Source organism: Brienomyrus brachyistius, chromosome 9 (genome assembly GCF_023856365.1).
Source record: "Brienomyrus brachyistius isolate T26 chromosome 9, BBRACH_0.4, whole genome shotgun sequence".
Classification (NCBI taxonomy): Eukaryota; Metazoa; Chordata; class Actinopteri; order Osteoglossiformes; family Mormyridae; genus Brienomyrus; species Brienomyrus brachyistius.
Genome location: NC_064541.1, coordinates 19,011,099 through 19,027,326, shown reverse-complemented (window position 1 = coordinate 19,027,326; position 16,228 = coordinate 19,011,099). Strand labels below are relative to the sequence as shown.

Sequence of the window (16,228 nt, the reverse complement as noted above, 5' to 3'; positions counted from 1 at the left end):
CTTCTGGATGTGGGACGGGGGGGGGGGGGGGGGATGACGGGGTTTCCAAGCGCGTGCAGTCGTTATGCTAACACGTGGTGCCCATGGCGGATGATGGGGAACAGACAGGGCGCTGTGGTGCGTTCCAGCTACCCGGAGGCCTGTCCGGTAGTGTGCGTGGAGTCGGAGCGTGGGGGGGAGCGGGGCAGGGGGGGGGGTGTAGCTACTGGGAATAAACAAACAAATATATCATTTAATTAACGGAAGAAAAGAAAGGAACTGCTTTGTTATCCAGTCAGGTTGGGCTGCATCGGAAACTCCCCTCCATGGGGGGGGGTGATCCAGGGAGGGAGGGTGACTTCTTTGTGGATGAGAGCACAAAGCAGAAGGCCTCCCCCTGGGAACGGCGCCGGAATGTGACCCTCGGTGCGAGGAATGTATTTGGGGGGGGGGGGGCATTGGGGCTTGGAACCCAGCCGGGGGGGGGGTGCTGAGCGCCGGATGTGGCAGGGGCCCACGCTCTCAGACATGCAAGCGGCAGGCGGATGCAGTGTCGTGTGCTCCAAAGAAAGGAGCCCTGCATGCCACCTTGCCCACTCCTACAGCCACCACACTGCCCCCTGCAGGACAGGAGTGTTACCCGCCACTGCTGGCTGATTTAATGCCCCTTGTTGTGCCATTGAATCGATTACCCATCCCATGCAAATGATCCCTGGACACTCTATTTCCCACTTGGACTGCGCTCTGCTTAAGGTGTCGGTTTAATGAAACAGGACACACCCCCCTGACCTGTAGTTACTGCCTAACTACGCCAGTTCCCCTAGAAGCCCCACCAACCCCCCCCCCACCATATACAGCCTCCATGGACACCAAAATAGGATTTGAAAATTTGAAAATGAACTGCAAGTGCGAATGCTCCCCCAGTGGTAGTCACTGCACCCCCCCCCTCCCCCCACACACACTTTTTAAAATGGTGAGTTTTCACCCAGAAATAGTCCAACATTCACACTACCCCCCCCCCCCCCCCACACACACACACACCTGCCAGGGTGGTGAACTTGTCAGAAACCCCCTTAATTTTCACAGCACACATGTCTTGCTGTAAAACATTGCTTCAACCAAATACAGTCAGTCTTGGGGGGCCGTGAATGCCAAGGAGATCCAGCTGCCGGCCCTTTTCCCATGTACTCTTAATCCCGGCAGAGCGATTCAGGCCTTTTCTCACAGTCACCCCACGGACACCTCTCACTTCCGGGACACTTGTGGCCCAGAAGCTCCCAGAGTTCGTCCCGCCGTTGATCACCAGCAGCCTGGCCATACACATTCCTCTTGTAGTTACATCTACGCCTGTCAGCTTTAACTTTTCCGTTTTAACCAGCATCTTTAAATCATTTTTAAATAATTCATATTATTTTTAGCAGATTCTTTTATCCCAAAGCAGTATCCAAAACTGCTTATGTCAAAGCAGTACCAGTCCCTGAGTAGCAGGGGGGTTTAGGGCCTCACTCAGGGGCCCAGTGGTGAAATCCCTTCCCCGACCACAGGATTTGAACCTGCAACCGTCCGACCCACAGCGTCCTAACCCTGTAAGCCACTCGCCACCCCCCTCATCTTAAAATTTATCCTCACTTGTGGTTCCAAATAGACTTCAACTGTAGAAAAATTTCTCTTGACCCCTGATGGATTTTCGCAGTGCCGTCATTTTCCAGGCATGTTTAGCACCCATGTGTGGAAGCTCGCTGGCCAGCCTGTCAGATCCGTTTGCACATTATCCTAATGCTGCTGTGTTTGCTAATCTTGGAAACACCTGCCCTTCGAATTTACACCCCTTTCCTATTAAAAACTCTGTTTTCTGTCTGAGCATCTGTAGTTCTTGGGTTCTACAAACATCTCATTTCCCACCAGAGAAACCGGAGACTTTCAAGGTAACAGTTTCTGCTTTTAACTGGTTTTTTTTTCCTCGTGAAAACATTTGTATCATCGGTAGGTCAGTCTTGTTGGTTTTTGACTTAGGAAATGGTCTGGTCATGAGGTTGATTTCTCCAGTACCCCGAAACCAACAGGAAGCAGGGGCTATTATACCTTTAGGAACCAAGGTTCCTCTTTTGCTTGGCTGAAGCCACCCGACACATACAACATGCTGCTGTTGGGGGCTCGAAACCCCAAGCGTTCGAGTCCTCGGCTCGGTCGGCCACTACGGAGCGACATTGTCCTCGTAACGTGGTTGCCAGGCAACAGCCTCAGCCAGCAGGTGTTCTCGCAGTTTACCTGCGGGTCAGACTGGGACCCGCGGAGGACAGCCTGCGCGCTCTCCCGCGCCTCATCTCTCCACAGATTCCTTTTTACCTGTTCGGTGATCACATTTTATTTTTATGCTCGAAAACATGCCTGTTGATTGCTAGCAAAGTGCTTCCAAAGGCACGCGCTCACCGCATTGACATCAGCTCGCTTTAGCTAATTATTTCTGTTTCTTTTACGGGAATTGGCTCAGTAAACAAATCATTTGAGTAGCTGTAGTTGGAGTGAAGTGTACATATGGTAGGGGAGTTCACTTATAAAAATTCACATGCACTATAAAAAACAGGGTTTAGGATTAATACAACAATGCTTCACTTGCGTTTTATTTATGGAGATAAAGTTGAAGGTTGGTTTGTAGACTGTTCCCCTGAACAGAACTGAATGAGCTCCCAGGTCATGTGACTCGAGTGATGTAAACCGTGGAAATCATTGCTGCATGTTTCCGTAATTTTTTCTTTTTTGTTGCTTGTGTCTCCGTTAAGAGGTACAATAATCTCAAACTACTAACATTATGTTATTGCTGAAAGGGGAGTTTTGAAAATGAGCTTTTATTTCGGTGTGTATCTGTGAAATAGATCAGCGGCCAAGTTGGCGCTTAACGCAGATGCCGCGATGCCTGGTGTTTTACCGTAAAACTTCAGTCGTTTGTTTATAGCGAACTGGGGCCTTTCCATGAGAGGGAGTGATTTGGATAAAATTCTAAATTATCGCAATCTCCAGAAATCGGCTAATGAGTGACACGGAATAACTGCAGTGATCCGTCCTCCTGCAGAGTCCTACCAGCCATTAGTACACGCACTGTGAGGTAGGACTCCTTTCCTGGGAGCTCCTCTGGGATGATCCTTTGTGTGATTCGTCTCCGTCAATATGCCTGTTACTAAATAATACATACTTCAGGTGACAGGAGATGCAATAAGAAATCTGGACTGAGTGATGATATCTCCCATACACACTCGGGCACGGTGTGACTCCCACATGGTGCTTAAATATTGGTTAAGCCATTTCATCTTTTAAAGCTCCATTTGTACATCTTGGCAGCTGTTTGCATTTCACTCCATATTCCCCCCCACAAAATGCTTTATTTTAAGAACATTCTGGTGGGAATCACATCGCCAAGCTATTGTGGCTTAGCTGAATGCTGTTAATGATTAATGTTGTCATTCAGCATTCGCTTTTATTTTATTTGTATTCTTTAAGAAGTTTGCCAGATCTATAATTGAGACAACAGCCAGGCAGGCAGGAAGGCTCTTTGTTTTTGATTCCTTTTTCTCAGCTAAATTGCGTTGGGATCAAGTGTTTAAGGGGTTGAACGCTTACGGAAAGCCAGATGAAGCCTTTCCCTTGAAGGGACCCATTTGGGTCGCTGTCCGGGACTTCGTAATTGTGACACGACCTGAGCTCGAACCCTGGCTCAGACCGAGTTGGCTCCATTGATATCCATTGCGATTTGTGTGCCTTTGTCTCGCATGGCCATTAAGACCCCGAGAATCCGGGGACGATCCCGCTCGTGCCCGTGTGAGTCGGAACATGCTGAATAATTACCCCCAAACCTGGGAAGCTGTTGTTTTCCTGGGCTCTGTAAACTGGATCTGGTCCCAGAGTGGTTCTGGAGCTGATCCAGTAAGGAGCTCGCTGACCCTTCCAGGGGGGGGGTTGGCGAGCGGATTAAATCCTAAATATGGAAAGAAAATTCATCTCAAGGGGGTGCAGCAGATGTGGCTCTGTTTGCCCAATTCCTACCAAAATGATTTTATTAAACAAATAATTGGTCAATTTTAAGATTAAGCTTCATTAAAAAATATATTTTGGGCTTACAGTAGCTCGCATATATGTGTGTCCTTTTCTCTTTTGTTGTTTATGAGAAACAAAAGAATATGTTTGACTGTTTGACTGTGGAAGTTTCTGGAAGTCGCCACACACCTGTTGCGAGTCTGAAGTTTTCCTGGATGTGCCTGAAGTTTCCGGCGAAACAGACGGCATTTTTCCCGAACACCCTCGGCTCCTGACCTCGGGGCAGGGCGGCGTGGTGGGTGTTAGCTGGACCAGCCGCGAGTGTTTAGGAAGCAGCCGTGAGAAAAGCCTCTTACGGTGGGAACCGCCGGAATGAAAGTGTGCTTGGATTTGGGAGTGAAAACAGCCCCTGGCAGGTCATGCGCCGGGACGGATCTGTCTCTTTGTCTCGTGCCTGCCTGGTGTTCCATTTGTGTTATCGTCTTTGTTTTTCCTTCTGCATATGCAGTGGATCATGTCTTTGTCTTCAGGATAACAAACCTCAGGCTTGCTGGGATGTGATCTCTCTGACCCAGGCGAGCTACACCGAGATATCAGAACTATCGAACGAGATTCCATTTTTAGTGTAGCGTCGTTATTTTAAGGCCTTTGATGATGTCGTCTGCTGATCTCTGTCTGGAAAGGTTTCACTTCGGTCCTAGAACAAGTCCGCAAGAACGTTTGCGAGGGTCACCTGGGGTAGAAGGTGGCTGTCTGGGGGCCGTAAACTGACGGACGTGCGGCGTCGAGGGAGGAGGGGAGTTATGAAGATCTTTCCTCAAGTGCTTCCTCTGCCTGAGCCGGAGGGGTGGCTCCCCCAAGGGAATTCCGATCTTCGGTGCTCATTAACCTCCGAAGCGAGAGAGATTGAGGACCAGAAGACTATGAGGAGGAGAGTCCACGGGTTCCCCTCATGTCCCTCACTGGTCTGCTGGCTTTTTGTGTAGAATGGGAGTGACAAAGTAGCTTATGAATGTACGTTAGATGCTTATATAATTTGTAATTAAAATCTTTATTTATGAACAATACCTGTTTTGTGTAAGTAGCTATAGAATATATGACTAGTAGTATTTTAATATGTACTACACAAGATTATCACCAACTAAAACATTTTCATAAACCGAAATTGAATGATATGAAAACTACAAAAAACCAAAAACCATGAATATTGTTTCCAAAACTAACTGAAATAAAATAAAAACATATGTCAAATACTTTCATTACCATTTTTATTACTGTTTAGCTAAAGACATGATTTGTTTATCTTTAATTACCATTAATAATACCTGGGACATTAATTGGCCATTTTGGGGACATAATGCACATTGTCTTCTTATATGATTTTTTAGAAACACAGGAAATAGTTTTTAAAGTTTAAAAATTAAAATTAAAAAATTAATCCAATTACACTGAATAATAACTGATTTCAAATGAAAATTGAAAATAATATAAAAAAATATTAATAAAACTACACACTGGTGCTATTCCAAATTCGAGGTGAGTAGTTGCCCTGATTAGACCTTTCTCACTGGTAAGCGCATAGCTGACTCCATTTGTCCGTGTAACAGTTGCTGTTTTGGAAAGTGGGTATAAGAATGAGGTGAAATGGTCCGTGTGGCAGCGGAAAGCGGAAGAAGAATTCTGGTCCAGGAGCGAAGCCCACGGCGTTCACCCTGAGGCAGAACGCTGGGCTCTAGCTGGCCTCTAAATAGCGAGTGTCTCCGCTTCTGAGTGTTGGTCTGTTTTGGCCATTTGGGGGGGGGGGGGGCACAGACATGTTAAACGATGGGAGGGTTCGATTAGATCACTCCTGCGCATGTCGATAGAAGCACATAGCATCAAACAGAACATTACATTACAAATAAAATGGAACAAACTCTCATTAGCTAGCGTGAATGCTGCGCCCTGAGGTTAAATGCAGTCTGAGTAATTTAACTCCGGATGAGTTTTAACCTCGCAGCAGGTTACGAATTGCGGCATGGGAATGACCTTGTCGCCAAGTGTGGGACCAAGCCTTCAAACAGACGGTCGCTTTAGCGCTGCCGCGTAGAATTAGCACTGTAGCATTTTGTTAAGCGGCCCGTTATCACTTGAATAATAACTTGCGATAAGAACAGGAATAAGGGCATTTGAAGACTATTATGGTGTTTCTGCCATTTGTCGACGTGGATGAAAATGGGAATCCTGCGTTTCTGTCTGTGTGCTTCCTTGACAGATGTACCGCGCTAAACCCTAGTAAGACTCGGCAGTCTAATGGTTTGTCTTGCACCGACCTTTGAGCTTAACCCACGGCAGTTACACATGCTTGTTACTCATGCGGAAGCCCTGATTAGTCATTATATACGTGCCATACACATTCCACTAGCACAATTCAATGTTCTCGTCCTATTTTAACCGAGGCCTCATGTACGTCCCTGCACCTGTACACTGTCACGCCCCCAAACAGGCAAACGTTGGGGCACCTTCCTCCCTCGTCTTGCTCACCTCCTATGAACAGAACAAAAAGCAGTTGGTAGTGAAGCCTTAAAGTTTCTACACAAAAGTATATAGTCATTACTCTCTTGTTGCTTGTGTTGCCAGGTAACGTGACTACATTTACATCAAAGAATATCTGTTTTCTGTAAATGATGATATTCTTGAATGGTTATTGAATAAAACTGCATTGAAGATTGGTACCCCTGTTAGTTATGTGAGACCTCGCAATTCTCAAGTTCTTAAAATATGTGCACTTGATGAAACAATTACCTCTTGTGGCGTCTGATCTCTGAGGGAAGGCTGGGCAGGGAGTCGCGGAATGTGCCGGTAATTGGCACAGTGAGACTATTTAAGCACAAAGTAAGACTGACTGAATGAACAGTCCCTCTCCACTCCCTCGGTGACTTGAGAGTCGAGAACGTATTGGTGTCATTATCGTATTAAATACACTCTCTCTTAGCCAGCCAACCTGGGTGCTTGAATTTGATTTACAAACATTTGTTTATTTTTGCTTTAATTTGATCCGAACGTGGGACTGAATTTCAGAGCTCCACACTCTTACGCATGCTGCTATTCCTTGTATCCTGTCCAGTGCTGGTCCAAAAGGAGACAACATCTACGAGTGGAGGTCCACCATCCTGGGACCCCCCGGGGTCCGTGTACGAGGGGGGTGTCTTCTTCCTCGACATCGCCTTCACGCCCGACTACCCCTTCAAACCACCTAAGGTGAGAGTTTTCCTTCGCCTCCGATTGCTCACAGCTGCTAACTTCTTTTCGTTTATATCTTGGCCTCAGGACTCGCTAAATTATTCCATGGGCTGGACCTGAACTTGGTTCTTTTGGATGTCGATATTGTGGAGGATATTGTTGCTTACAGCCTTATGTACATATAATAGATACGTTATTTCCCTCTTCGTCCGGGCCCATGCTCAGCTTAGTGCTGTGGTCAGAGTATCCGGATTTTGGGAACCTTTCAGGGCCTCATTTTCAGGCTCGGTAGGGGGGACGTTTTGGATAGCTAGGGGTGAATCAGTGATATTGGTCTTTGGGAGAAAGAAAAGTTACATTTCGAGGTGTTAGGCAAAACCTTGTTTGTAGATGTAACGCGAAATATGAAAAAAAAAACTGTAGTCATACAAGTTATGATTCCTATGCAGTTATATAACGGCATGGAGCTTGAAATTTGACTGTGCTTGTGTTTTGTACGTTGAGAAACGCTAAATGGTATTCCACAGTGGGGAATCAAATCACGATCTGAATAGTCTGTTTCAGTATTTGATCTTTTATTCACGCAAAGGTAGCTGGTTACGTTAAAATATTCCCTCTGTATCGTTAATTATATCCACATTACAAGACCTACGTCACGTGCCAACATCTTGATTATGCTGGACCGAAGGAGCACTTTATATTCCATTATGCATAATAATTCAGTGTGTTTGAGGTAAAATAAGGTGAAGTAAGAGCACCACAGGGGGCGGCATGGTGGTGCAGTGGTTAGCACTGTTGCCTCACACCTCTGGGACCCGGGTTCGAGTCTCCGCCTGGGTCACATGTGTGTGGAGTTTGCATGTTCTCCGCATGTCGTCGTGGGGTTTCCTCCGGGTACTCCGGTTTCCCCCCACAGTCCAAAAACATGCAGAGGCTAATTGGAGTTGCCAAATTGCCCATAGGTGTGCATGTGTGAGTGAATGGTGTGTGAGTGTGCCCTGCGATGGGCTGGCCCCCCATCCTGGGTTGTTCCCTGCCTCATTTCCATTGCTTCCAGGATAGGCTCCGGACCCCCCGCGACCCAGTAAGACAAGCGGTTTGGAAAATGGATGGATGGATGGATGGATGGAAGAACACCACAGTGAAATACACCTCTATATCACATGCAGCTCTGGCTTTGCTGGCTCTCTCCCTCACACGCTGTTTCAGAAACACTGTCACACGGCCTGCGCTCAGGCAGCGGGAGCAGAGCGCGTTACGCTGTGTTACGCTGTGTTACGCTGCGTTACATTAGTTACAGGTGCTACAGGTTGTTATTTTTAGGGACTGGAAAGGTGTTTCGATCAATATGGCAGCTGTTGTTAAAATGACACTTGTGGCTGCAGGAGCTGGGTGGCCTGTGGATTATTGCCATTAAAAGGAGAATGTGCGTCTGTAATGTTTGGCGGGAAGGTAATTCCCCGCACGGCACAGCGGAGATGGTGTCACCTCAGCACACGGTGCGGCAAACGTCCGGCTCTTTGAAGCTCAGCCGTGCGCCAGTGACCGGGTTTGCTGCCAGGTCGCTGATGTCATACTTCATCTTCAGCGAAGAGCAACTGGACTCCTAATCCTGTCACCCCCCCCCACACACATATACGCACTGTTACCCTCCCTCCCCTCAGATATATGTCCTGTTACCCCCCTCCCCTCTCATATAAACACCGTTACCCCCCCATATACATGCTGTTACTCCTTCCCTCTAGTATTAGCACTCTTACCCCCCCACACATATACACGCAGTTATCTCACCCCTCCCCTCACATATAGACACTGATAACCCCCCCCCAACACACACACACATATAGACACTGATAACCCCCCCCCCAACACACACACACATATACGCACTTTTCCTCTCCCTGTCCTGGCCACCTAGTTAATCTTCTGCTGCAGGCAACACAGGCAGTGCAACTGAAATGAGTATTTTTATCACGTCTGCATATAATGTGAGTAATATTATAAAGCCCTTCTTTTTATGTCATTTTTAATATCTTATTTAAAATAAAATGTGATCACTTGCACAAAACTGACACTGAGCCCAAATTATATATTGAAATTACGTTTAAGGTAATAATTATTCCTAGGCTTTCGACGTTATAATGTGAGAGTGATTAAGTCCTTAGATTGGTGATTCTTCTTTTCCTCATCTCCCCCTTTGCATCAGGTAACATTTCGCACAAGAATCTACCACTGTAACATCAACAGTCAGGGTGTGATCTGTCTGGACATCCTTAAGGACAACTGGAGCCCAGCTCTCACCATCTCCAAAGTGCTGCTGTCCATCTGCTCCCTGCTGACCGACTGTAACCCCGGTGGGTGTCTCTGCGGCTCTGCGGTACTCGTCTGCCCTTGGAGTTTTCCTCTGGCGGCAGGAGGAGGTTAACTGCTGACCGAAGATTAATCTATGGCAAGAAAATGTCAGACCGCGTGATGTGGCAATCACATGTATTTAGGCATGATTTTGGGGCGATTTCTCAGAATTTGGGTGCATCCATAAACCTATTTCCAGTTCCCATTCGTACATCGTTTTATTGGTTTATATGGTGTCGGGTGGTTCGCCAGTTCCTGTTCACACGTTCCCAGTTAAGACGGCTAGAGGACGGACCGACGGACAGAGAGTTAGAAGGACGCCTCCCTTCACTCTCTCCTCGCCGAAGGGAAAGCGAGAAGTGCTCCCCGTGCTGCTCTCACACCCGCACGTCCGCTTCGAGGGCATCCAGTGATTAGCCGTGATTTTGAGCGATATCTCAGCCCTGGTGAAAAGAAAGAACCATCCAGCATTTAGCGAACCAGGTTCCTCCTGATCCTGCCGCTGGGTGTAAGTTACAGTTGGCTGCTGCTTTATTATAATCGATCTGATGTCCTGTTAGCGACACGCCGGCTGTAAGGGCTCCGTTTGCCCCCCCCCCCCCCCCCCCCCCCCCCCCCCCTCGCATCCCAGCCATGGCTGAGCCGGAATTCCCAGGTGGTGTGTGGGACAGCTCCGCCTGAGAGCAGAGGAGCACAGTGACCGATAATTAAACCGTCACGACCGTTCATTATCTCGCGTGGCGCTACGCTTTCCAAGCGAAGGCGTTTGTGCGCTGTGTCAAAACACACCTAGGAAACAGGGTGGGGGCAGGGGGGGGGAGTTTTACACAAAAACCACTAATGATCTCTCTGTTGCACCTTAATAGCGCAGATGGTCAGAATGTTCTGAGGCGCCTGGATGCTGGGTCCTCAGTTCTAAATATTTATTCCGATACCTCAGCCAGGGCCCCATGTCTGCGTGGGTCATGTTACTGGGCCGTGTATAAGTCTCGTAGCTTATAACATCAGTGTCCATTAGGATTTTAACACCCTCTAAACTCTTAATCACCATCACTTCTGACATCTAGATATGTGTCGCGCCGGTAGAAGTATGATGGATGTCTGGGGTTCTCCAAACCACTTTATTTAACGTAAGTTGAATTTCAGCGAATCAGAAAGCAGGAAAATGAAACGGTTGTTCAGTTTCATTCTTGTATGAAAATACTTTTTTTTTTCCTTGAACTGATATCAATAACAGAAATAATCTTATGGTGTATATTGTAATGCTCATTTTTTAGGCAGCTAATAGTACTGCTGTATACTTCAGCCTGTAAATCCACTGCTAGCATACACATTTAACATTGTATTGCATCAGCGTAGACCGTTTCCCGTAAAGATTCACAAAAAAAACACATTTTGGTTAACAGTACAAAATCTGACCCCAGAACTCTCAGTTTAGGCCAAAATCAGTAAAGCCTGGTTATGTGTTTTGTCAAACGTCCATCTTTGTGTTATGATGTCCAAGCACCTCACTGAACCGGCTTCATTCTTGGTGTTGATTCATGATGTTTTAAAGTTTTCCTCTACATTAGTGTTTCTCAAACTGTTCCTCGGGGGGGGGGGACGGTTCACATTTTTGCTCCACCCAGCTCTTGGTAAACGTGGACTGTCTGCAGGTCTCCCAGGATCGGATCGGGAGCATCGGCATGAAGAGTCTCCTTAATCTCTCCTTCCTTCCTTCCTCTTGCAGCTGACCCGCTGGTTGGAAGCATCGCCACACAGTACTTGACCAACAGAGTGGAGCACGACAGAATAGCCCAAACAGTGGACCAAGAGATACGCCACATAGACTCCATGGCGGCCCTGTACCCCTCCCTCCAAAAAAAGAAAAAGAGAAACAAAAAAACACACTTCCTCTCTATCCCTTCTGCACCTCGTCAAAGCACACTCACTAAGTGCGACCGTCGACCCCTCTCCCCCACTGCCGTGAACCTTTTGTTTACCTTTTGTTGAGAAGACCTGTCCTTTTTTCCTTGTTGACTTGAAAGCTTCTTTTTTTATACAAAGAGTAGATTGGGATTTTATTTTTCCAATGACTGAATGTTGGATCTCTCATAGAAAAAGTATATATTATAATTATTGTCACCCAAGCTTGTAAATGTGTGTGCGTGTGTTTTTTTTCCTTCATTTTTAAGTGGCCCCACGGACAAATTGCAGATTTCTATCTTGTTTCTACTTTATGGTAGTGTTTAGAAGTTTTGTTTATTTTTTGTACCGGAGTCATTAATGGTATGTGCATGTTAAAAGGATCGAGGTTGATGATCTTTATCATTCTCCGCAGTCACGTGACACCAAAAGTAGCGTTCATGCCCTACCTTCACGACTTCTGTTTGTTCGTATTATTTTTTAAGATGGGCTGTTGAGGCGGACTGCAGAAGTATCAGCTCCGCTTGTGAAGAGACAGGACTTGTAAATTTTCCGAGCTCCCCGCCACTCGTGACACTGGGAGCAGTTTGTTGTACACGCGCATTATTAAAGTACTCAATAAAACACTGTGGTTGAACCGCGGCAAAGAAACGTGTGTTGTTTTCCGGCTCTCGTCTACTGCTTTTTCGCTAGGCTGCTCACAAACAGAGGCCTGTTTACTCAGACTGAAGAGGTGACGTCAGCTCACTCGCTCTCGTTTTGAGTTCAATCTCATTTACTTCCTGAAAATCGCTTCCTTTCTGACCGCAGACGTTACTGTAATTTCTCTCTGCCGTTGTTCATTAGCCCGGCATGGCATATGCTTGCTTGTGACTCGGGGAGCAATCTGTGAAAATATGGGAAGATGCCGAGATATGAAGATACTAGTGGTGACCTGCCATTAAAATCTAACATGGTGTCCGTTACACAATCAGATGCATCGTATAAGATTGTACCTTGTGGACGGGAAACTGACGTGTAGTGTTTTCAATCGGGAGATGTTTATAGTTTTAATATGGCTTGAGAGATAGATGGATGATTCTTCTCCAACTCCAGTCAATGCCCTGAAGGAGTATGCACCCTGCACACCTTGAACATTGAACCAACTGCTTGTTTAACATCAGATGTTTTAGTATGTACTGGAGATCTATGGGTAGTAGCTTGTCCTGGCCGTCCTCTCCTGTGTGGGCCTCTGACTGTCTTCTGTCCATCGATTTCTCCAAGTCTCCACGCTCCTTTTAGGACGATACTTAAATAGCCAGCTCCGCTTTCCAGCTTTCCATGAATCCATGGAACTAAAAAAAATAAAAACTTTTTGGTGCAGATTTTTATTGGTGATGTGTAGAACAAACAAAGTATGACGTCAAAGTATTTTGACATGACTCTACTTTTCTACGTGTGCTTTTGTGAGGAAGGGGATGTGGAACATGAGAGTGCCATATGCCTTGGGTTTAGCTACTCTGATAACTACAGCGCTGTAAGGATCCAAGGGCATAACATTTCCCTCTGGACTAAGGTCTGATCCAGTACTCCTACATAGTATTATATATCCTACGTAGTATTATATATCCTACGTAGTATTACATGGCAAGCTGTCTTCATTATGTTGGCTCTAACAGTTCAGACTTCCTGCTCCCAAGTGCCGTTTATGCTTGTTGATTACAGTGAGTAACACATGCAGAAAACGCACCTTTGCAGTAACCTTATTTCCACTAGGATCACAATAGAGCCTGTGAATATAGATCGGCGTGGGGAAAAGGTCCATTTTTATTTATTTATTTTTTTAACCTTGCTTGCGCCAGTTACGATTACTAAGCCTGTTTCTACATCAATGATCCCATTGGCGCCAAAGGTTAAGTAGCCTGTGCATTGTATTGTATAGTGAGTGGTAAATTAGAATACTGGTAATTGTCCCACATTTCCTTTACACAAACGACCTTTATTAAATATGGGTGTTCAATAGAGACCCGGTGTTTCCAAAACGGTAGTTTTACTCAGGGTTTTTCTTAGTGCCTCGTTCCTTTCTGGTATTTTTGGTTTTCCTGCTGTAATATGACATCTCATCTCTGCTGCAGTCGGGGCATCCACACTGAACTGAATCTCTCAGCTGCAGTCAATTCAGATCTCTGAAGCTGCTTATGTTACATCAGTACCATTCAAGGCTGTTCTGTAGCACTGAGGAATCCCCCTATTGCATTCCCTGTTTAAAGAAACACAACATAGGATTGTTGGAGATAAAGCTGCGAAAAGTATTAGCAGAAAAGTAAGTAACAAGCTAAGAGCTCACAGTGAGATAAGGTTCATATTTATGGGCTCTGCATATTCTTGTAATGCCTAAGATAAGCTGGGCAGCCGAAGCAGAAGAAACTGCTCAGGGTAAGAAAACGCAGACCTGGTTTTTCCTGAAAAATTTACACGGGAAAAATGCTGATTTTCTTTTAGCTGCACCTGAGTTCCAACGCTTGCTGAGATAATCTCCACGCATCTACCGAACTGCTCGCACGGCTTGAACACAGATAGCCGCCCGGTGGCCTCGTGCCACCCAGAGCTCGATTCCTGCCTCTGCGTGCGTGTGTGCTTGCACGCCTCTGCAGTTTGCACCTTCTCAACGTGCTTGCCTTAGTTTTCTTTGGTTTTCTCCCACAGAATATGCCATTCAGGTGGAGTGATGTCCACAAATTCCCTATAGACTGTAAGTGTATGTGCCCCCTGTCTGGAGTACTGTGCTGGGATAGGAAGCATGTATGCAGATATAGAAGATGGATGTACCAGTACATATGTAAAACAGTACTGTCCTCTTTAAGAGTCTATGCTCCATTCCTCAGAGTCTGCTCTAGCTGTTAAATCATAGTGCTTTCTGTGGTCTTTTCTGCAAGCAGAATGGGATTATGCTAGAAGACTCTAGTCTTACAGCACGGAAGATGTGCTTTTCAGAATAATACCAAATGTTTGAGAGTCTGAGGAAAAGGAAGGTCCCTAAATTAAATGCCAGAATCTCTTACACCCTGGGTTTGGTATTGTGTTAATATGTCTTGCCCGGATTGTAGTAAACTACAGTCTAACTCACTATTTTTGGTCAGGTTTCTTAGATATCCATAACACTGTGTTAGTGTGTGAAGGGCCGTTGTTTTATCTATTTCCAGCAAGGCTAGTTGCACCGTAACAAAAGAGTGCAAATACAAGAATAAGCCAGTTACGCTCTTTAGCTCTCGGCAGCCACACATTCTGAGCAAAACGGTCTTCGAGTTTAAGGAAGAGCATTCTGGACAAAACAAAGATACAGTGTGTGCGTGATGAATGCACAATGGTCATTGTGGCCAGGATGTCAGGCCTGTTTTGTGCGATTCTTATGGAATATGGCATTTTGAGCCATCTACGGGCCTCCATTGTCATTTTTTTACGCAGCATTCTCAGAGCATAGGGATGGATTTCAAAGTGGAACTGTTCAGTAGATGTCTAGTGTGTAATCATTCAGCTTTAACATAAGCCCGAGGAATCCATTACGTTAAGAGTAGACAGAGCAGATGTGATGTTAAAGATGAATTCTCAGATATCTCGCTAACAAAACAGGAAATACTGTGTTTCTAATCTCTTTGTGACGTGACACTATTATAAGTGCTGTAAATAATTGCTAGTATTTGAGCCCTTCCCAAAGCTCATTATACTGATATGACACAAATGACAAACACCGCAGACTGCTATGCTGCGTGACCATTTACATTACCTCCACCTTTTACCTGCTGCTTGTAGAGGCAATAAAAACCACAGTACTGCATCAGCTGTAACGGAAAGGCTTTACTCCTTCTGCTCATCCCCTCTTCTCCAAGACCTGACAGGGTGTATTCCTTGTGCAAGGAAGCTAGACAGTATCACCTTGGCCAATTACAGAATGTGTTAAAGCGTGATTAGCATGCGTGTTATGTTTTTGATTTTGCTCATAGGCATTTCTGGCTAAATGTTGTCACTTTCTGAGGTGTAGTCTACAAAGTGTGTCAAGTAGACCACCACATTGCTTACAACCACAGTAATGAGTCTTCGCACAACACTATTACTTAAAAGGCATTTACTGATATTACAATATTTATTTCAAAAGATTTCATTGTATCAAATATCTGGATGATCCTTCGAAGTCTTGTTTCCATCTGCCAATGATTTATTTAGTTTCTTTCTCTATGTTTCACCTACTATAAACCATCGTGTGTTTTTGTGGTAGTTAAATTATAAATCAACCTCTCTGATAACTGGTTGAGCCAATTTTCCTTCCACATTTTTATAGCACTAAGGAAACAATGAACTGGGAGCACACATGTGGATTAAAAAAAACTAATTTAACCACTCACTAGGCAAATTAAAGAAGGATATTGGTTAAAATGAAAATTAGCATACATGATGTCTCTGAATTGTTATAAGTATTTGTCATATTATACAAACAAAACATTCTTTTACCTTTATTAAATTATTTATTAATCGATGCCATCTCCAATCGAAAAACGTGAGAAATCGTTAACTATTTCGGTAGTAAACAATAAATATCACATTTAAAATAAACACTGTCGTTTTTAACGGTTAAATGGCTTTTTTAATAACACTGGAGTCAAATAAAGGAATTTAGTGTGGGAAGTGCTCAAAATAAGTTTACATGAGAAGGTTGTGCTTAAAGGGGAATTAAGTCCAAGGATACAATTGGATTGAGTTTTATATA

The 16,228-nt window shown here is 45.2% G+C and overlaps 1 pseudogene; it reads left to right on the top strand.

Annotated features, from left to right (window-relative positions):
- Positions 1–12,138, top strand: part of LOC125749489 (ubiquitin-conjugating enzyme E2 E2-like) — a 30,175-nt pseudogene extending 18,037 nt beyond the window's left edge.
- Positions 12,139–16,228: the final 4,090 nt, after the last annotated feature.